Source organism: Kogia breviceps, chromosome 4 (assembly GCF_026419965.1).
Source record: "Kogia breviceps isolate mKogBre1 chromosome 4, mKogBre1 haplotype 1, whole genome shotgun sequence".
NCBI classification, from domain to species: Eukaryota; Metazoa; Chordata; class Mammalia; order Artiodactyla; family Physeteridae; genus Kogia; species Kogia breviceps.
In genome coordinates, this window is record NC_081313.1 from 130742471 (window position 1) to 130764206 (window position 21736).

Consider the following 21736-nt stretch of genomic DNA (forward strand, 5'->3'; position numbering starts at 1 on the left):
GGTCAGAGGTCGCAGGACCCCAGGCCACTCACCGGAGGAGGCTCCATTCATATCATTAAGCAAATGTCAAACCTGAAATGTAAAAAGTGGATCCTTAAATGAATTAGAGACAGACACTGGAAAATGCCAGGGAATTCTTCCCGTGAGCTTGAACAGACAGAAACCTCCTGACATGGGAGAGAGTAGATCTATTTGTTTAACTTGGCAAAGGACCCTCCTGGTGGGTAAGGGGTCTCCTTTCTAAACAAAAAGATGGACAGTGAATTTATATGTTTCCTATGAAAAACCACTGAAGCAGTAATAATGGTAGGCATGGTGGTAGAAAGGCAGTAGCAGCAGCTTCTACTGCTTGGCACCCTGTGCTAAGTTCTTCTGTGCTTCTGAAAGCTTCTCCCTTAATGCAAGCTCCCTATAATGCTAATGCTAACATTATCTGACATTTAAGGAGCAAATACTATGTGCTGAGACCTCTTCAAAGTTCTCTATCCATTCATTTAGTCCTAACACCAGCACTAGGAGACAAGTATTATTACTCCCACTTTACAGATGAGAAAACTGAGGTGTTAAGAGGCTAAGCACCTCCACAAGGGCATAGCTAGAACAGGGTAGAAGTAAATTCAAGCCCAGGCAGCTGGGCTCCAGAGCCTGCCCGCAACTATCACACTTAACAGAGGTGAACGAGTACAGATTTTATCTCCATTTTACAAAGGAGGACTCAGGGCTTGGAAGGTAGAAAAATTAACCTACGATCATGCAGCTACTGAATTGTGAAGTCAGCTAAACCACTTCCTGAGGGTAAGCAGCATTTTCCTGAAAGCAAGTTATTTCATTAATTAACAAATGTTTATTGAGCATCTACCATGTGGGCAAGACCCCTCTTCTTGCACACACGTGCTCTTGCACTAGCCATTTGCAGTTGGGGGCAGTAGGTCCCTCCCACCCTCCTCCAAGCAGGGAGGAGTAATTCCATGACTTCTTCCTGGGGCCTCTGGGTATCTGGTCACATCTAAGGCAGACCCACCCAGAGGCTCGGCTATGTGGCAAAATCAGCCAACCTGGGCAAAGGCTGTAGAAACTTGATTCTGGTCCCAGTTCTAACATTTTCTGCCAGAGTCTCTGCAACTTCCAACCTCAATTTTCTCACCTGTAAAATGGAGCTCATTAAAATGGTCTGACTTAACTCACAGGGTCATTGCGAAAATCCAATGAGACGGCATGGGCAAAAGTCTTTTCTTACTGCAGCTCCACATAATTGTCAGCCATTAGCTCACACTGGTGAATTTTTTTTTTTAAGAGAAATTATTGTTTGCTTCTAACTGCCAAAGTTTGGTAGTTACAGAAAAACACACAGAAACAAATAAAAAATTGTTCATTACCCCACTATCCCTTGATGATCTCTATTAACCCATTGGTGTATTTCCATCTGGTTACATAGATATAAGTGTAAATATAATCATTGCCTGACTTAAAATCCAGCAGCATCCCACTACAGTTAGAATAAAATCCAAACCCCTTGTAAACACCTCACTTTGGTTTTCAGACTACATCATCCTGCCTGTGCCTACCTCTCCCCTACCTCTTCTCTCCCTACTCACACACTATTTCTCTTTCTTTATTTTTTTTTTTCTAGTACTCCAACTGCATTGTCCCTCAAGGCCTTTGTCACTCTGCCTGAAAGGCTCTTCCCCAGATCCTCATGACTAGATGTTTTTCAATATGCAGGTGGCAATCAAAATGTCAGCTCCTCAGATAATCCCTCCCTTGTTACTCACTCTAAACTAGCCCATCTTATATCTTCTTCATGGCATTGTACAACTCTCAGGAATTACCTTTTTTATTCCTGAACATAGTCTATATGCTCGTTGTCTGACTTCCCCCCAGTAATACACTAAACTTGCTCCCCTCCATACCCACAGTGCCCAGAATATTGCCTGGGACACAGCACATTAACTACTTAATAAGTGAATGAATTAGATTAATGTACTTTCAAGCTGGGATAATATTATATGAATGTTTTGCAACTTGATATTTTCATTTAATGTGGTGTGACCACAATGACTTTTAATGGCAGTGTAGTATTCCATTGAAGGGATATATCATCATTTTTAACCAAGTCCATGTTATTGACTATTGGGACATTTTTTTTTTTACTTTATTTTGTTGAAGTATAGTTGATTTACAAGGTTGTGTTAATTTTTGCTGTACAGCAAAGTGATTCAGTTATAATACATATACATTCTTCTTCATATTCTTTTCCATCATGGTTTATCACAGGACATTGAATTTAGTTCCCTGTGCTATACAGCAGGACCTTGTTGTTTATCCATTCTATGTGTAATAGTTTGCATCTGCTAACCCCAAACTCACAATCCATCCCTCCCCCATGCCCCCTTCCCCTTGGCAACCACAAATCTGTTCTCTATTTTTTTTTTGGGGGGGGGTACATTTCTGATTCTTGTGTTTGCAAGTGATACTATTGCAACTATCCTTGTACACACACTGTTTTGTACACCTCTATGACCATTTCCCTAGGATTAAGTCCTAGCAGTAAAATCATGGGAACAAAGGGGGCTTGCATTCATCCTCTTGATATATACTGCCAGACTGGCTTGAAGAAAAAAGGTACCATCTCTGAGTCTGCTATGATGACCCTTAGCATTTGTTCTTCTTAGTGGAATCCTCTGAAGGCAAAGGGAATGTCATTATCTCCTTACCTAAGGTTGGGGCCACTGGGCAAGACAGGTGATGTCTACTGACTCTGCAGAAACCTTCCTTTCCAACAACAGGTACACCTTCGAGCACTGCTGACTAGGCCCAGCACGTGTTTTGTAGGCATCCTCTAAGCAGTGATTCTCTAAGGCTAGAAATCACTTCAGCTGGACTTGAGGAGTTTATCATTCTGGAACCTGATGACAGCCTGCCCCAGCCAGATTCTGTCCCAACTGGATATTCCTCCTTTTGCTTCCAAAACACTCCTTGGGCTCGGCCAGCTGGCCTCTCGCTGAACCCTGCCCATACCTGGCCAAGTCCTGTGTGCTTTTGCTCACCTGCTTTCTCTATACCTTCCTCCATCTCCTTTCTCAAGGTCTAGTGCTACTCCCGGCCCCCAACTTCTAGGAAGTCCCTCAGGGAGCCCCTCCCATCCCAGAACTGTTATTACTCTGATGGCCAGTCTCTCCTCTGGCATTTCATCATCTCACTGCCCTGTGCTGTCTAGTTACCTTTGTGCCTGAATAAGCTGAAATCTCCAACTGAGGGTTTTTCTCCCTCTGGGATCTGGTCCATTGTAGAATAGTCAGGACCTTTGGAAGAGTCAGGCCTGGGATTGAGCCTCGGCTCGGCTACCTACTAGCTCTGTGCCTTTGGATGACGTATTGAATCCTTCTGAGCCTCAGTTTTCCCGTCTATAAAATGGCATTATAATAGTACCGATCTGAAAGAGTTGCTCTGAGAATCCGATACTAAGTGCTTTGCAAAGTGCCTAACACAGAACAGTTGCTAAAAACAATGGAAAAACAGGAATGTTTATCTTCATTTCATTTGTCTCTACCTCCAAAGAGGCTGAACCAGTGACATGAACAATGTTAAAGGAAACATTTGTGGATGGAATGAACATATATCATATAAGAATTCACTGTGTGTGTATTTACCTTACTAAACAGCACCCAGGGGGACCAGAACCAGCCATCTCAGGATCTAGGGGCAAAACCAGGAGAAAGGAATCTCTGTCATTAGCTGACTTCTTGCTAAGACCTGGGTCCAGCGCTCTCTTGAGAGTGAAGATACATTATCTGATTTAATCCCCACACCAACCTGACAGGAAGATATTTTTAGGTCTCTCTGATAACAAAACCTACCCTTTTCGGACCATCTACTGTGTGCTAAACCTAGGCAAGACACTTTTAAAAAATGTTAGTTCATTGAACTAACTAACACTCACACTATCTTAATGAGATGAGGATTATTATTCCTGAAGATGAAACAGGGTCAGAACGCTTAAGTAAACCGTCCAAGGGCTGAGGGGTAGTAAGAGAAGAGGATGAGCCAGGATTTGAAAAATAAAACAAAACAAAAACAAAAACAAAAACCCATTACCACCACCCCCCACAAAAACTAGAAACTTATGCTACACCACCTGACTTATTGACATTCTCACAGAACAGAGCTCTGCATTCAGTTGGCGCTTAATAGGAAGGGGGTTGTAGTCACGTGGTGATCTTGGACCTTCTAACAGATGCTTCAAAGAGAGCAGTTTCTATTTCCAGTGCCCACCGAGATCTCCAGGGAGGTTGCTCCCCACCCCCTCCTCTGCCTATGTTCTTGTTTTTCTCCAGGCCCTATGACTCAGCACTCAGCTCCAGATGGCTTCCTGCATTTCCAGCCTTGTTGGCTGGGTTGCCGAGGCCCTGGTGCAGTAAACTAAAACCGAAAACATGTTACAACTAAGAATGGAAACCCTCTCTTCTCTGCCCTCTAATATGAAGACCGTGGGGTCCACAACTCACGGCCTTCCTAAGGCCTTCCCTTACACTGTTCACCCCCTCAAGCCCCGAGACCACCACCGCACTCCACCCCAGGGCATCCTTGATGCCTTGAAGATGGCACCCAGGGGCCAACCTGGGGGCCAGGTTCTGCCACCGCTTTGGTTGATTGACCTTAGAAAATTTTCTTTCTGAGCCTCAATGATCAGATGGGGACACTGATATTGCCTGCCTCTGATGAGTGTAGGGTTAGGGTTGCCAGAAAAAATACAGAATGTCCAGTGCTATAAACTGAATCTTTGTGTCTCATGAAAATTCATCTGCTAAATCCTAATGCCCAATGTGATGGTATTAAGAGGTGGGGCCTTTGGGAGGTCATGAGGTCAGAGGCTTCCTGAATGCGATGAGTCCTGATAAAAGTGACCCCAGGGAGCTCCCTTGTTCTTTCCACGTGAGGACATAGGAGAAGATGGCCATCTGTGAACCCAGAAAAGGGTTCTAACCAGACACCAAATCTGCCAGTGTCTTGATCTTGGACTTCTCAGCCTCCAGAACTCTCAGAAATAAATGTTTGTTTTTTAAGCCACCTAGTCGATTGGTATTTTGTTATAGCAGCCCTAATGCACTAAGATATCCAGTTAAATTTGAATTTCAAGTAAAGATTTTTTTTTTTTTTTTTTAGTGTAAGTATGTTTCAAATATTGTGTTCAGATTTAACTAAGGTGTCCTGTAACTTCATTTGCTAAATTTAGCAAGTCTATGTGGCGTATGGAGTGAGGTGACAAATGTGAAAGTTCTTTGTCACCTGTCAAGATCAGTACACTTAATAATATCTTTACCATGAGACATGTGCATATCAACCCCTGGGCCACCAGCTTGGTCTGGAGAATAGAACAAATAGTCTTACCATCAGGTAATGGAGAATTTGTACCATCTCAGCCTGTGAATTGGGAAACCTGGATCTTGTTTGTCAATCGACTGATCTTTGGACAGTTCACCTCTGGGGCTTCAATGCTCCCATCTTTAATTCTCACAAATACTGGAATGAGAGACTTTGGGAAAATAGGTACCCAGAACTTTGCCTATGGCTGATTGACTGGCACATGTCTGCACCAAATCTCCTTTTGACTATAGGGTTGAAGAAGAAAAAAACAGCATGACTTACAAGTGAATTATGCAGTGAAGGATGGATTCAGCTCCAAGAGCACCGCTTCACATAGAAGAACAAAAAGAAACAACTAGTATACCATATAGAGACTACTTGTTTATTTAGGGCTTTGGGTGTCTCCTCCTACCAGAATTCTGAGGGGATAGATTTTTTCTGTTTTGTTCCCCAGTACTTAGAAGAGTGCCAGGCCCAGGCAGTGTGGACTATTTGATTACCTGAAACCAGTTCAGCTAGTTACATTAAAGACAAATATGCATCATAATCTATGGGGAAGGAGCTTTTCTGAGACCAGTCATCCTCCCTTCCTTGCTCAGGAGATGATATTCATGGCCCTACATGGCCCCAAGTTTATTTTTGTTTGTTGGTTTTTTGTTTTGTTTTGTATTTATTTTTTGGCTGCACCACACAGCTTGTGGGATCTTAGTTCCCTGACCAGGGATCGAACCTGGGCCCTCGGCAGTGAGCACGGAGCCCTAACAATTGGAGCACCAGGAAATTCCTGGCCCCAAGTTTTTCTTTGTTATTGTTTTTTAAGGAACTAATTTTAAAATATATTTATTTATTTATTTATTTTTGGCTGTGTTGGGTCTTCATTGCTGTGTGCGGGCTTTCTCTAGTTGCGGCGAGCGGGGGCTACTCTTCGTTGCGGTGCGTGGGCTTCTCATTGCTGTGGTTTCTCTTGTTGCGGAGCACGGGCTCTAGGCTCATGGGCTTCAGTAGTTGCAGCACGCAGGCTCAGTAGTTGTGCCTGGTGGGCTCTAGAGCACAGGCTCAGTAGTTGTGGCGCACGGGCTTAGTTGCTCCATGTCATGTGGGATCTTCACGGACCAGGGCTCAAACTCATGTCCCCTGCATTGGCAGGTGGATTCTTAACCACTGTGCCACCAGGCAGGTTCCAGGCCCCAAGTTTTTAGAGCAATTTTTACCACCTGTCAACAAAATCTCCCCTAATCAGTGACCAACTCAAGTGTCCAATGACTAGGGCCCAAGGGCTGGGTTGCCTGGTCTGCATTCCCCCAAACTCCTCAAAGATCTGCTGCCATGTTTGTTTGCTTGTTTTAAAATAGATTTGTCATTGGCTACCAAGACACTAATGAATGCCCAGTACCCAGTGAGTATTTGGATTCCATGACTGGCTGGCTCCACCAATAAAGGAAGGGCAGGCTGACTTCAGGAGTTTCTTAGCATTCAGAAAGTCATCTTGGAATTTGCCTCTTACAAGCAACTCTCCAAAACGGGGCCTGATATTGTTGGGGACTTGGGAGTGGCTCACTGATTCTTGCAGCTGCATTTAGGTCCCCTCACCTCGGTGTGATCCTTCATTCAGCTCTACATGAACTGTCACTATGTCAGCATTCTCCCCCTTAGTTCTCAAAGCTACTCCCCCATCTCCATTCCTGTCACCTGCCCTAATCCAGGCTTCCCCATCAGTCCCAGGACTTGCAGATTTTCCTCCTCAAATCCATCTTCCCCACCACCCCAGAATGATCCTTTAGTAAACCAAGTGTCAGCTGTTGTCAGCTTATCCTTTATCTCCCATTCTATAAAATTTAGGAAGCCTGACACTCTCCCTAAAATGTTTCTTTATGGGAGATAGGGGCACACTGGGGTTATACTCTCATGGCCGTTTCTGGCTTTGAATATCTGCTTCCACTGAATTCACCCAGGATAGGAATTGAATACCTTGCATACACATGGGTGCCATCCAATCATAGATCACATCAACCCAGCTATAGCTTTGGCCCTTTTCCCTATTTCCCAACACCCAAAACTCATACCAGTCATTTTTGTGAGCATTATACTTTTCTGAATTTTTCTGGATAGAGAAATTTATATGTCAGCAAAGCATCAACTTAAGTGTTTTTAATTATGTACTTTGAAATAAATATGAAATGCATGAATTCATTCTCTTCATTAAAAAGAAAAGTTAAAGCATCAGAGATAAAGCTAATTAGATGGAACGGGAAGATGGAGGAACATGATTTCTTGACATCACCACTGAGTCCCCATCCAGCCCTTGACTGCTTACCTCTTGGACCTCCTGTTGCGAGATACAAATAAACTCCTACACACTAGGCCACTGTGAGCCAGGTTTTTTGCTCCTTTCAGTGACCACACTCGTATCTGACACATTCCTTATCTGGCACTGAACCTGCCGCTTCTCATCAATTTCTAGCCTCCTACCCATATTTGTTTTTCTACCTAGCATTTCATCACTAGCTGAAGATACACTATTTCTTAATGGTTTACAAGTTTGCTGGTTTCCCATAAGAACGTTGGCTCCCGTGAGGAAGGAGCTGGTCTTGCTCCCATGATATCCCTAGGGTCTAACACAATACTTGGCATATAATAGGTGCTCCATACGTCTTTGTCAAATAAATGGGTGAATACAAATTTGATCATGTCCCTCCCTGTTTAGAGGATAAAAATCCAAACTGCTCAGATGGGCAACCAAGTCCATTTCTGCCCTGGACTCTGCCTGTCCTACCTGCCTTGTCCCAAACCACACTTTTTGCTGCTGCTTCTGTCTGCACTCTCTGCTGAGCCTTTGCCCAGGCTGCACACACACATTATTGAGCACCTACTCTATGCCAGGCACTCTTTTAGGTCTAGGCGAGAACTCAATGAACCAGACAAATAGAGTTTCCGTCCCTGAGGAGTCCAGCAGAAAGGACAGACGTTGGCCAAGTAGCTACAGTGTGGCTTTGATAATAATTAATAAAAGGGGGGATAAGGGAATTATGAGACTTCCTCAGTCTCTAGGCAGCAAACTCCTATTCATCCTTTAAAGCCCAGTTCCAATGTTACCTCCTCAAGGAGGCCTTTTCTATTTCTGGCCTGAGGTAGGTGTTCCCCATAGACACTTGCTACATAGCCCAAGCCACAGAACTCAGCCCACTTTATTGTCTTTTCCACCTCCTTGTGTGTCTCTCCAGCCAGCCTATGAGCCCTGTCTTACTGCTTTCTGTATCCCCAAGGTCCAGTGCAGGGCTCGTCATGGACATTTTTATGAGTTCAGCAACTGACCTGTCCCTTCCTTGGCCTGCCCCCATCCTCCCCAGCCCCCTTTCCCTTGCTCAAGTTTCAGGCTGCCTTGGTCTCTCCCTTCCACACTCAGCTCTCCAGGCATTTCTTCATCTTGTTCTGAATTAACCCTTCCTCTCCTGAGGGAAACTGCAGATTGGGGAAGTACCAACTTCCTCTTGGGCTGTCTAAGCAAAGCTTAGGTAAAAGGCCAAGAAAGATCACCCTATCTAATAGTGATTGATTTTATGCTTTTGTTTCCCTTTATTCCTCAGGCTAAGCCCCACTTGCCCTCCTCCCCTTCCTTGTCTTGCGTTGTCACCCAACTATACTCTCTTCCCAGAATACACCAGATTTCTCATGTCTCTGCACTGCTGCACATGCTCTTCCCTCAGCCAGAAATGCTGTTCCCCTACCACTCCTTCTTAATGAAAGCAACCACACCCTTTGAAGCCCAGGTCATGTGTTAGCTCCTCAATATGGCTTCTCTTATGCCCCCTCTCCCATCCCCAAGCAAAACGAATTGTTCCCATGGTGCTGTATGCTTCTTTGGCTATGACCTCATCCCAGGACATCTTAGAGGTTCTACCATAGTATATTTACTCTCAGACAGCGAACTTCTCACCCTCTGGATCAGCGACAAGTCTGTACCCAACCCCTCTTTGTCCTGCAAATGTTCAGTTGAGGGCTTGGCAGCCTCAAAACCAAATAAATGATTGTTGCTTTGTGTGGCTGAGGTCTTGGACAGTGGGTGAGAAGGAGCGGATACCCCTTCTGGTAATAGCACCTGGATTGGTCCCTGAGGAATCATCTCCCCCCTTTCCACCCATCTGGTTTGGGTGGTACTGATCAAGTCTCAGGGCAGAGCATATGATCCAAGGCAACCCAATCAGATAGCACAGCTGACCTCAGTGCTTGCCCAGCGCTGGTTAGGCCATCCAAGCCTGGCCAGTCAGAGCATGGCAGCAAAATTAAAGGTAAGTATGGAAATTGGGGGAAAGGAAAACGAAGGCAGAAGAAAAATTATACACCAAAAGTAGAGTCAGTGCCCCTAGAAAGTGCCCATGAAGTCCAGGATATTTGACAGTCTGGCTGCTTGTGGCTCTGTGCTTCCAAAGGACCAAAGTGTTTCTACCCTAAAAAATCTGTGTGGGAGAAACAAGGTCCATCTAGAGTTAAACTAATCAGGATGAGGCTGTGGTCAAAGAGCATGCACTTTGGAGTCAGACCATCTGAGTCTGAATCTTAGCCCTGCTGTTTGCTAACTGTCCTTTATCTCTCTGACCCTCGGTCTCTTCATCAGGAAGAGGAGAAAGAGGAGAATATCAATTGGCAGGGTCACTGTAATAAGTAGGAAGTGCATGTAGGTAGCAGTTATTCAACTACTACTGTTATCCTATTGTCATTATTAGTAGGTGGTCTGGTACAATAATCCAGGGTAGGGATACGAAGGCCAACAACAAGGCTTAAGCTAGGACATAGAGAGTAAAAGCAGAGAGAAGATAGAATAAATGTTATCCAGGTGGTGTTAGAAATCTTTTGTTTGCAAATGACAAAAACCCAACTTTAAAACATGCATAAGAAAAGGGGAAAGTATTAGTTCATGTAGCTGAAAAGTGAGAGGTACATTTTGAGTTTCACAGATGGCTGCAAGGCTGGGTGTCCTGCTTGCATGCTCTCTCGGTCCCACTTGTCTCTGGGGTGACCTCATTCTCAGGTGACCACCATGCATGCGGAGGCTCTAGTTGCTACAAGCATCTAGCAATCCCTGTAGAAAAAAAAGAACGTCTCTTTCCCAGCATTTCTGGTGACTATCTTGGAACTGAGTCTCACTGGTTATGGGTCCACCATGTTCCCATCCTAGAGCCAATCAAGGGCAAGAGAGAATGCTCTGATTGGCTACGCCCGGGCCATGTGACCAGACTTAGTGTTTGGGAGGATGAAAGACTCCAACTTCACCCAGGCTGAGGGGGAAGCGGGTCTCCATGGAACACTGGGGTGCTGTCACCCAAAGAAAGGGGGATATGCTGGGAAAAAAAAACCCCAAACAACAGCTGTGCCCTACAGAAGGAGATTAGTAGGGTCCCAGCAAGGATTAGATGTGGAAGGCCAGAGAATCAACAAGCTCAATGCTAACCGGGAGGTTTTGAGCCTGCGGCCCCCGACTTTAGTCCCCCACTGGCATCAGGAACATGACTCAGCAGCGAGGCTGCCACAGATGGGGTTTTGCAACTGACCTTTCCCCTCCTCCCCAGCCCTGAGTTGGTGTGTCCCAGCTGGACTCAGCTCCCGTCTGGAAATGCCCCCTGCCTGGGCCTCTGCCAGTTCCTGGGAGAGGGAGGGTCTCTGGCCTCCTCACCCCAGCACTCCCATTTCACCCTTCCTCCTTGCCCTGGGGCAAAGTCTGGGGATTGTTGAGAAAACAGTCAACCGCCACCTTGCACTTTGGTTGCGCAGCACGTGGCCAGTGCTGTGTGGCTCCCCTGCCCCCAGCCAAGCAGGGGAGAGACCAGGACTGCTTTGCAGATGCCCCAGTGCCCAGAGACAAGCATGGTCAAGGGCTTCTCAGCCTCCAGAGTGATAAAATGGGGATAATAATAACTGTCCCAATCAGTCCTCTGTCAGTAAATAGCAGATAAGGTCACGCTGAGAGCACACCCTTTGAGAGCGTGGGCTCCTACCCTCAGCTGACCTTTCCTGGGCACCTCGAGCATTCCAGGCTTGAGTTGTTTAGTAGGACAGAGAGGAGAATTAAATCCAGTCCCTGCCCCCAAGTCGCTCAGGAGTTAGTTACTCTAGGAGACAGACAGGTAGCAATCAGCCCACAGTATAGAGTCCTTTTATAGAAGGAAGCACCAGGGGCTTGGGCAATACACAGGAGGCAAAGAGGAGACAGCCTGGGGGGAACTGGGAGGGGCCAGGCCAGGGGGACAGGGACTGAGCTGACTTCCAAAAGAACTTGCCGGCTGGTTGGAGAAAGGAGGGAAAGGGCATCCCGGGGCAAGAAGCATGTGCAAAAGCAAAAGTTGCTTAGGAAGCTGTTAGTGGAGCCCAGGGCACAGGGAGAAGAGATGGAAAGAGAGGAAATTGGAGCAGCAGATGGGACCAGTGTTTAGAAGTTCTAAATGGGGGAGAGGTCAGGTCTGATAGAGACCTCTGGTTCAGGTCTTTTCATCAGAAACAATTAAACAGAAGCTCTGGCAGAGTAAAGGTTTCCCTTCCATAGGAAATTGACTTAGCGAAGATTTGGGACTCCCGGGGAAACATACAGGGAAGTCTGACTTCCCAAGAAACCCCATCCCAGCCTCTTATATCCATTGGCATATCTGGTACCAGTTTTTATTTCCTACATTGTCAGTCTCATAAATCAGCCTCCTTCCTGAGAAGTCACAGGATGACTGGACTGTAGCAGTAGTCAGAAGGAGAAGGCACGTGGGCTCCTGCCCACCCCAGCTGGCCAGGTCAAGCAGCCAGGCAGATCCCCAGCCAGCAAAGCCTGCATGTGCTGAAGGGGCCTTACAGGAGGGCCTTCTCTTTTGGTCCCCTTGTTTTGTCATTTCAAAGTTAAATTGCTGTTTGTTTGGGAAAGGCAAGAGACCCTTGGCCATCTGCTCCTGGCTGTGTGACCTTGGCCAAAGCCTGTGAGCCTGAGCTTCCTCAGCTGAAAAGGTGATGTGAAGGGGCCCTAGATTCAAAGCGCCTGTGTGAGGGGGAGGGTGCCACGCTCACTCCCTTCTCCCAACTCCCTCCTTCAAGAAGCCTGGGGGTCTCCTCTCCCCCACGAGACCACTGACTCTGTCACTGTACAGCTGGGGAGACAGGTCCAGAGAGTTCTGGGACTGACTCAAGATCTCACTTGGATATAAGAAAACCAAGAACCTGATGTTTTTTTCCTCTCCTTTCTCCTACCAGTCCATGCTGGAGGCACTGGGTAGCAGCATACACTCCAGGCAGAGATTCACCCCAGATCAGGTCACAAACCATAGTCTACATATTTCAAAAGTCATACACCAAGTTAATGAACAGCTAAAATATGCTTTACCGCCTTATGTGACAGGGCTTCCTAATGACCTGGAATTAGGCCTAACTCTGCAGTTTTACAGCAGAACATGGCAGCTGCCTTCCCATCCTCCGTGTTTTCTTGCGCTGTAAGGGGGCAAGTAGCCCACACATTGCCCCCAACCCCCGCCCAGCAAGCAGCACCCACTGGCCACCCAAGAGAAGATGGAATGGGGGAGAGGCCTGTAGAGACCTGGGAAGTGGGCTGGGACATTTAACCAGGAATCCCAGAGTCCTGGGAACCCAGAGTCCCACTTGGAGGGGAGATGCATGGCCTCCAACTGGGCACATCCCCTCGTTCCCCAAGACTCCTCACTTGTGGGGAAGGAAGAGGGCCCTAGTGGGATCCTCTGGACTGCAGGGCCCAGGACTGCAGTCCCTCTTGTCCTGGTCAGAGGGTGCTGGACAAGGAGTCAGGAAGAAAACATCAGGTGCTTGGTTTTCTTATTTCCAGGTGAGGTCTTGAGTCAGTCCCGTAACGCTCTGGACCTCAGTCTCCCCAGCTGCATAATGACAGAGTCAATCTCTTTAGTCTCTGAGCTTCCTTCTGGCTCTGGCCCAGGGTCCTAACGTTGACCCTGCCCTTCCTCGGGCCAGCGGGTATCATTCAGCAGCTTCCCTAGACCTTCCTGCCTGGGGCTGGCACCTCCGAGGGCACAGTTATCCTCAGGACTGAGCATACTCCCTAAACAGCTGGCCCAGAATCGAGAAGCAAGCAAACTAACAAAAACCTTTCATTTATTTCATCTGTGACTTGGGATCATAAACACAGTCTTGCCAATACAGGTGCCCAGTTCTCCCAGGTGGGCCAGGCTTCATTACATGCCTGTTTACAGCCTGGTTGGTTCTCCCAAGCCAGGCCTGTAATCAGGATTTTTCAAGAAAGTAAGTGAATTAGGCAAATGGAGAGGCCAGAGGGTTCCTGTGAGTTCTGCAGGGCTGGGGACGGTCCTGGTGAGGACAGATAAGGATGGAGGACTAAGGGAGGGGAGGGGAGGAGATGGGGGTAGGGGCACAGGAGGAAGAGCGGAATCATTATTACCATTTAGTGAGTTTTACCAAAACTTTTATATAGATTTGCTCAGTGACTTAAGGATTTCACAGAGCAGTAGAATTCTCGCCTTTCCAATGCCTGATTTGGGGAGCTGAAAAATGAGTGAGTTGCTCATTTTCAATTTTGCCAAGGAAACACATTAAAAAAAACAAATATCCAGGGCTTCCCTGGTGGCGCAGTGGTTGAGAATCCGCCTGCCGATGCAGGGGTCACGGGTTCGTGCCCTGGTCCGGGAAGATCCCACATGCCGCGGAGCAAGTAAGCCCGTGAGCCATGGCCGCTAGGCCTGCGCGTCCGGAGCCTGTGCTCCGCAACGGGAGAGGCCACAGCAGTGAGAGGCCCGCATACCACAAAAAAAAAAACAAAAAACAACAAACACAAATATCCATTCAATTGTTTATTCATCTGACAAATACTTATTGCAGGTCCACTATGTGCCAGGCACTATTTCAGGGTTAGTGTGATATAGCTGTGAATGAAATAGACAAAAATCCCTGTCCTCCTGGGGAAAGTCAGACAATGGACCAAAACAGGAAATAAATAATAGGTCCGATGGTGTTAAGTACCACATGGAGGAAAAACAAGGCAGGGAAGTGGATAGGGCACACCACGATGGGCTGTAATTTTAAACAGGGGTCAGGGAAGGTGTCCTTGAGAAGGAGACATTTGAATAAAGTTCTGAAGCTGGTGAGGGAGTGAGTCTTGTGGGTGGACAGGTGTGTGGGTTAAGGATTCCAGGCAGAGGGGATGAAGAACAAAGGCCCTTAGCCCTTTCAACCGCAAAACAATAAAAATAGAGGAAAGATATAATCTCAGAATAAAGGCCAATCCTTCTTAAGGGAGGGCAATTGGAAACCTATTATGGTGATAAATATCACCACATCACTATCTATGTCTATGTATCTATCTACATAATATATAGAGAGATCTATAGATACGGATACATATATGTATATTCATTGTCATTATTTTTCTCGTTGTGTCGTGCAAGAGTAAAAAACTTGTCCCGAGTCAGTATTTGTCTTCAGACTAGCATATGGCAATGTATTGTTTGCATTTTTTAAGTGAGGAGAGGGAGATGGCCTTGCCAGGGGTCATAGCACCTGGTACCCACAAGGTCAGTATTTTACCTAGACCCAGGGCCTGTGCTCTTAACCATGAGGCACCCTGGCCTGCTTCGCTGCCATGCCTCCTGACCCCAGCCCCAGGGCTCCACAAGTGCTGATTAAAAGAACAGCTTGGCCAGCTGGTTGAACCTGATTTTTGTTCCTTTTCTTCCCCAAACTGTGGGCCCAGGAAGTTGGGGAGGTATGGACAGCCACTGAGCTGGCAGGACGGAGGGTTGGTGGGTAGGGCCACAAACTTTGCTCCTTTTTCGAGATCAGTGGGCAGCTCCCTGGCACCAGGCCTGCTGGGGCCTTTGTGTTGGCATTTGCCCCAATCAGGAAGTCTAGTTATGCTGGCCGGGTGTGGCCTAGGAGACAGCATTGCTTCAAACCAATTCATGCCAGTGAACATGTTACAGGCACCTGCTCAGGGCCTCACTCCATGTTGGAAACTTTTTTTTTTTTTTTTTTAATTTATTTTTTGGCTGCGTTGGGTCTTCATTGCTGCATGTGGGCTTTGTCTAGTTGCGGCGAGTGGGGGCTACTCTTTGATGCGGTGTGTGGGCGTCTCATTGCGGTGGCTTCTCTTGTTGTGGAGCACGGGCTCTAGGCGTGCGGGCTGTGGCGCAGAGACTTAGTTGCTCTGCGGCATGTGAGATCTTCCTGGACCAGGGCTTGAACCTGTGTCCCCTGCATTGGCAGGTGGATTCTTAACAGCTGTGCCACCAGGGAAGTCCCTATGCTGGGAATTTTGTAGGCCATCTCACTGAAATGAATCCTCTCCACAGCAGTGAAACGTTCATTCAGTCATTCAGACCTTCACCCCGCCAGAGTTTATGGAATGCCGAATGCCATTTCACTCCAGAGAGCACGCTCTGAGCCTCAAAGATGTGCCAGATATTGTGCCCTGCACTTGTATTCTTATTTAAAGAAGTAGTAATTAACCTATCTATGAAACCAGAAACAGAATCATGGACATAGGGAACAGACTGCTGGTTGCCAAGGGAGGGGTTTAGGGGAGGGATGGAGTGGGAGCTTGGGGTTAGCAGATGTTAAGCTTTCATATACAGAATGGATAAACAACAAGGTCCTACTGTATAGCACAGAGAACTATATTCAGTATCCTATGATAAACCATAATGGAAAAGAATATTTAAAAAAGAATATATGTATGTATAATTGAATCACTTTGATGTACAGCAGTAATTAACACAACATTGTAAATCAACTGTACTTCAATTAAAAAATAATTTTAAAAAATAATGAAGGGGCTTCCCTGGTGGCGCAGTGGTTGAGAGTCTGCCTGCCGATGCAGGGGACACGAGTTCGTGCCCCGGTCCGGGAGGATCCCACATGCCGCGGAGCGGCTGGACCCGTGAGCCATGGCCGCTGAGCCTGCGTGTCCGGAGCCTGTGCTCCGCAACGGGAGAGGCCACAACAGTGAGAGGCCCGTGTACCGCAAAACAAAACAAAACAAAACAAAACAAATAATAATAATAATAATGAAGTATTAAATCAGAGCATGATATAGGGAGAGATTCTTTGGGGTGAATGGAGGGGTTTATTCAGATTGGAGGAGACCTGGAGAGGTTTTGAGAGGAAGTGAGATCTGGGCTGGGTCCTGCAAAGCCGGGGCCTTGGAAAGTTTAGGTGGAGAAGAGCATATTCAGGCAGGGGGAATGGCCCAAGCAAAGGCTGGGCAGCCAAATAAAGAAGGGTGAGTTTGAAAACCACGAGCTGACCCTCTGGAATGGGATTTCCCTGCAGGACAGTGCAAAGAGAAGTGGTTAGTCGGAGAGAAGGCTGGGAAAGAAGGTCCCCCCATTGGTCTCCGCCTGCCCTTGGGCCAGTCACTTACCTCTCTGATTCTGTTTGCTGTCCTGTAAATCAAGCTTCATTATCCTTATCCCACCTGTCTTACAGGGAAGATTTGAAGGTCTAGGGGACCTTATAGATTTTGTTATGCAGAGAAAGAGGTCACTTGCTTTCGTTGGCTTTCCTTTAAGTTCCCACAACCCCTGTTTAGCCTCTGTCCCGTTGGGCACGTGGGACCTCAATAGTGTCCTCAGGGCTGGTCTCCAGCCATAGCTCACCAGGCCCCTGAGGAGCTCCTGGAGGACAGGGGTGTGTCCTGCCCATTTGCATCCCTGGGGCCCACACATGGCCTGTGCATGAGGTAGGTGGTCAGAGCCGTGGGGTCAGCCTCACCCCAGTCTGAGTCCCCAGTCAGACACAGATTGCCTCTGTGACTCCCAGGGAGTCACTTCCATCTCTGAGCCTCAGTTTCCTCATTAGTGAAATGGGAGTGACATCGGGGTGAGACTTAATGGGCAGTGGCTGGTGAGGCTTCCTGGCTGCCCCATCCCAGTGAGTCCTCCACGAGGGGCTGCAGTCACTGGTGTACACCAGGGCCCTCAACACCTTTCCCAGGAAATCCAGGGGCCAAGAAGGCTTTGCTGGTTCAACTCACAGGACTGTGAGGGCAGGAGGGGATCCCACCTGACGGTCACTCCAGTCATCTGCTTGATTGTTTACTGAGTCACTCACTCACTCATTCCCTTCCACAGATGTTTACTGAGCACCTTCAAAACACCCAGCACAGCACTGGGTGCTTTGCTGATGCAAAATGTGTAAGACAAGCTTTCTAAGCTCAAGAGAGAACATATAAGACAATTGAAACTAGCCAGTAGTATATAACTAAGTGCCCCCTGGATGGAGCAGGCAGTGGCCTTTTGAGTTGAGAGACAGGAAAAGACACAGAAGCTGGGAGTTGGGGGTGTGACAGGGGCACGCCTTAGGGAAGACCTCCCAGAGGCGGTGGCCTGCGGGCGGGTCTGTGGAACTCACATGGGTGGGGAGAAGGGGGCATTCCAGATAAAGGGAACTGCTCACTGAGCAAAGGTACTGAGGAAGGAACACCTGCTTGTCTGGATGGAACGGGTGGAATCTGGTTAGACAGGTGGTCGGGTTTAGGCCGCAAAGGGCCAGGAGGCTGAATACTTCCTGGAGTCTGGGAGTCCAGGCTGTTGACAGGATGAAGCTGTGATGCCATCAAACTCACAGGCTCCTGGAAGGTGGTTTGGTGGCCGGGTCTGCTATGGCTCCCCTCCATGCCCTTTAGGGCTCCTGCCCACTGGATAGGGATTGGTAGGAAGATAACGGTATTTTTGGATCAGCCTCTGCTTCCAGTTCATGTGCGACCTCAAGGAGCTCATCGTGTTTCTTAGAGCCTCGGTTTCTAAACATAAAATTGGAACGACTGGGCCTGATGATCTCAATTGCCTTTCCAGCTCTGGGACTCTAAATCCTCTGACTGTTGATTCCAGACACACGTGTCACTGCAAAGCTACCCATCCAGTTTCTTGGCAATCACCCTCCCCACCAGCCAGCCACATGGTCGGCCTAGGCTGCCATGTTTGTGCCACGTGACCTCGCCCCACTGGCCAAGCTAATTGGAGCAGATTCTAAAAGATTCCTGACCCTAAAGAGACATACTCCATCCATACTCCATAGCAATCAGATTGATCCTTTGGAGAATTTAAACCAAGATATTCAGGTCCTGGATCAATTAGATAGGGTTAGTCTATACATGCAATATTCTGAAGAAAAATAACTAATATTTGTTGCACACTTGTTCCCTTGTGCCCTTTATTTCATTCTCACATCACCCTGCAAAGTAGGCTGTGTTAGTATCCCCATTTTACAGATGGAGAAACTGAGTTCCAGTGAAGTACCATACTTGTCATGTTATGGCATGCAGCTGGTTAAGATACATTCCAATTCTCCAGGAACAAAAATTTCAATATATTTTTCCTCATACATATATTGAAAATAATTGTTAGGTATTGTAGAAGAAACCATTTCACTTTGTTCATGTAAATACAACATATTGTGTACTGAAATTCCAGTAAAAAATTCCAAATAAGTTCTATTTATTCTGAAATAAAGCATTTCTTGGAACTGGCACAAAGGATAAAGAATGTAAGAAATGAATCTAACATGGGCTTTGTATACTGGGGAGGACTTCCACCAAGATCATGTGATCATATGCCATTAGGTCTATCTGTCATTTTAAGTCTTCATTATGGGCCTTTATTAATAATATAGACACATTGGCTATATTTAGTGGGGAGGGGAGAAGGAGGTATGTGGATGCAGAATTTGTCTACATTGCTGCCATTTGTCTATAATGTTACTCCATTGGCAGAGGCAGTTACAAAATTCCACAGATAGGATGTGGCCTGGGTCTTTATCATTTCATGCTCCTGTCTCCCCAGGGCATGATGGAGAGCTGGACCAGAGCTTGAAGCAGGAAGAGAAAACCTGCAGACAATATGGCTCTGCCAGGGAGAGTGGATCACGTGGTCAGAGAAGCCGCCCCAAGCATGGAGCCACAGAAACATGTGGAAAGAAGGCTCTGGCTCCCCTGAAGCCGAGCGCGTTTCCTACAGCCCAAGCCTGTCAGGCTGCTCTATATCTTGACGATTGGCTCCCTTTTCCAAGTAAAAGTCTGTTCTTAGCAACCAGACAATTCCTGATGAAAACCTCAGTGTTATGATTATGTCCTGTTAATAAATGTTACAGGGTATGAATCCATAAACTTGACTGTGCAATAAATGTCGTATTATTGTATTTCCTTGAAATCCAGTTACATCTGACCCTGAGTCCACGTTCTTGCCAAGGTGACTGGAAATTTGGTTTCAGTTTTTATTGAGGTGAGGGGAACCCTCTCTTTTAGGGCAGCCCACAGAATGGTAGACTCCCATCTGAGATGGGTCTTCAGGGCATCTTTCCAGCCATGGCTGCTGTTGAGCTCCTCGTTCTCCTTCCTGCGTGTTCCCCTTTTGGAAGACATCCCTGCTACTGCTATACCAGGGTCTGGCCTCCATAAGTTAAAGGCCCCCCTCCGCAGTCGCCTCCACTGACACTGCTGATCTCCGCTCTCTTCCCTGTCTTGGGGAGTCTCCCCTGTCTCATTGCACTCAAAGGCCCTTGGCTCTCTCTTCCCTGCAGGATAATAACCTCAAGTTCAGGCTTCTGAAATACAGAAGCCAAGGAGGCAGACTGTCATTGAACATCTTTTATTTATAGCGTGGGGCTACCTGTTGGCACTGGAGAAAGGAGGAGTGAGCATAAGAGCACAGAGCACAAAGTAACGCCCCAGTGGGTAATTCTGACACTCTGCAGGTGTGTGTTCCTGATGGCTGTGGTACCCACTGCTTCTGCCGACCTCCCTTTTCCAAGAGTGGCCCTGTGGTCACTGGATCCAATTCCTCCACCGACATCTGTGTGGGTCACTGGAACTCCTGCCTAGAGCACAGACCTACTGGCTCCGTGGGATGAGGGAGAGGGGCAGAGCTGGGTCCCAGCCCCTGGCCCACTTCCTAGAGACTGGGGTGCTGTGACAGGTGTGGTCAGCATGGGGATCCGGCAGCCCCCAGTGGGTTGTTGCTTCCTCACACACGCTTCCCAGAAACATCCTTCCAGGTCACTGCCATTGGTCCTGTATTCTTCCTTGGAGTAACTCTAGGTTTATTGTTATTAGATGTGCAAAAGTCATTTTCCTTAAGCTCACATCTGACCTCATTTCCTTGTTTAAAACCCTTGGCCTTAGGATCAACCCCAAACTCCTCCATGTGGCTTTCAACCCCTTGTGTCATCTGGTCCTCGCTCACTGTTCCAGTCTCAATCCACACATTTGCCCACTTCACATTCACTCTCCGCTCCAGAATCACATACGTTCTTTTCCTCTCTTCCGCAGGTCCTCTGCCTGGGACTGTTTCAGCAGCAGCAGCCTCACTGGCCCTCGAGCCATCCTTTAGTGTCAGGGAGCACAGGGAACACTGGCCCTAAGGACCCTAGACCTGGGTTTGAATGCCAGCTCCACGCTGGCTGGATGTGTGACCTTTTATTCTCTGAGCCTTAAGCATCTCATCTGTAAATTGGGCATCTGTAAATCAGCCAGTTTCATAGGGCTGAGGTGAGGATTCAGTGAGGAAATGGCTATAAAACACAGAGAAGGACTTCGCTGGTGGTCCAGTGGCTAAGACTCTGCACTCCCAGCGCAGGAGGCCTGGGTTCTCTTCCTGGTCAGGGAACTAGATTGCCACATGCCAAGATCCGATGCAGCCAGAAAAATACATACATACATACATATTTTAAAAATAAATAAATAAAACACAGAGGATGGCTAGAAAACGTGCCCCTCTGCCATGTGCTCGGTGAATCAAACCTTCTCTCATTTCTTTGACTGATGTCCCCTCTTGGCACTCTACCCCCAGCTGAATAGGAGCAGAATATAGTTTATTGAGTTTAACTGGTGCCTGACAAAAAGATTCTTGGCCACGAGTTTGAGTAATAAAGTGAAAAGCACGAAAGCGACAACCATCATTTATTGGCACTTACCGTGAGCCAGACCCTGGCCCCGTGGGCAATGCTTGAAGACATCACCTCATTTAACTCACAGATCCCCAGAGCAGGAGAGTTTTTATTTATCTGTTTTTATGGACAACAAAACAGAGGCTCAGAGAGTTTGTGATTTATCCAATGTCCCAAGCTTATAAGTGGCACTGTCCCTTCGGAATTGAATCTGAGTCCTAATGTCAGGCAGTTAAACACACCCATACACGTATACACACATATGCATGCTTTGCACTCACATCCACAAATGTGTACACCCATATTCACATACACACACATTCCATAGTGCGTTTTCCAACACCACAAGCAATTAACTCAAATCTCAGCAGACACCGACGGGGCATCCTACAATTTAACTCAGTTCAGGCACCATTTACCTGGTGAGAACATCAGAGCCCACAGGTTAAGGGCTCAGTCCTACAAG

General features: G+C 47.2%; 1 long non-coding RNA gene across 1 annotated transcript in view; it reads left to right on the top strand.

Annotated features, from left to right (window-relative positions):
• The window catches only part of LOC131755289 (uncharacterized), a 163583-nt gene extending 144087 nt beyond the window's left edge, over positions 1-19496 (top strand). Inside the window, exon 3 of the long non-coding RNA XR_010840279.1 lies at positions 19170-19496. This is a non-coding gene — a long non-coding RNA (uncharacterized lncRNA). The remainder of the gene's footprint in view (positions 1-19169) is intronic.
• Positions 19497-21736: the final 2240 nt, after the last annotated feature.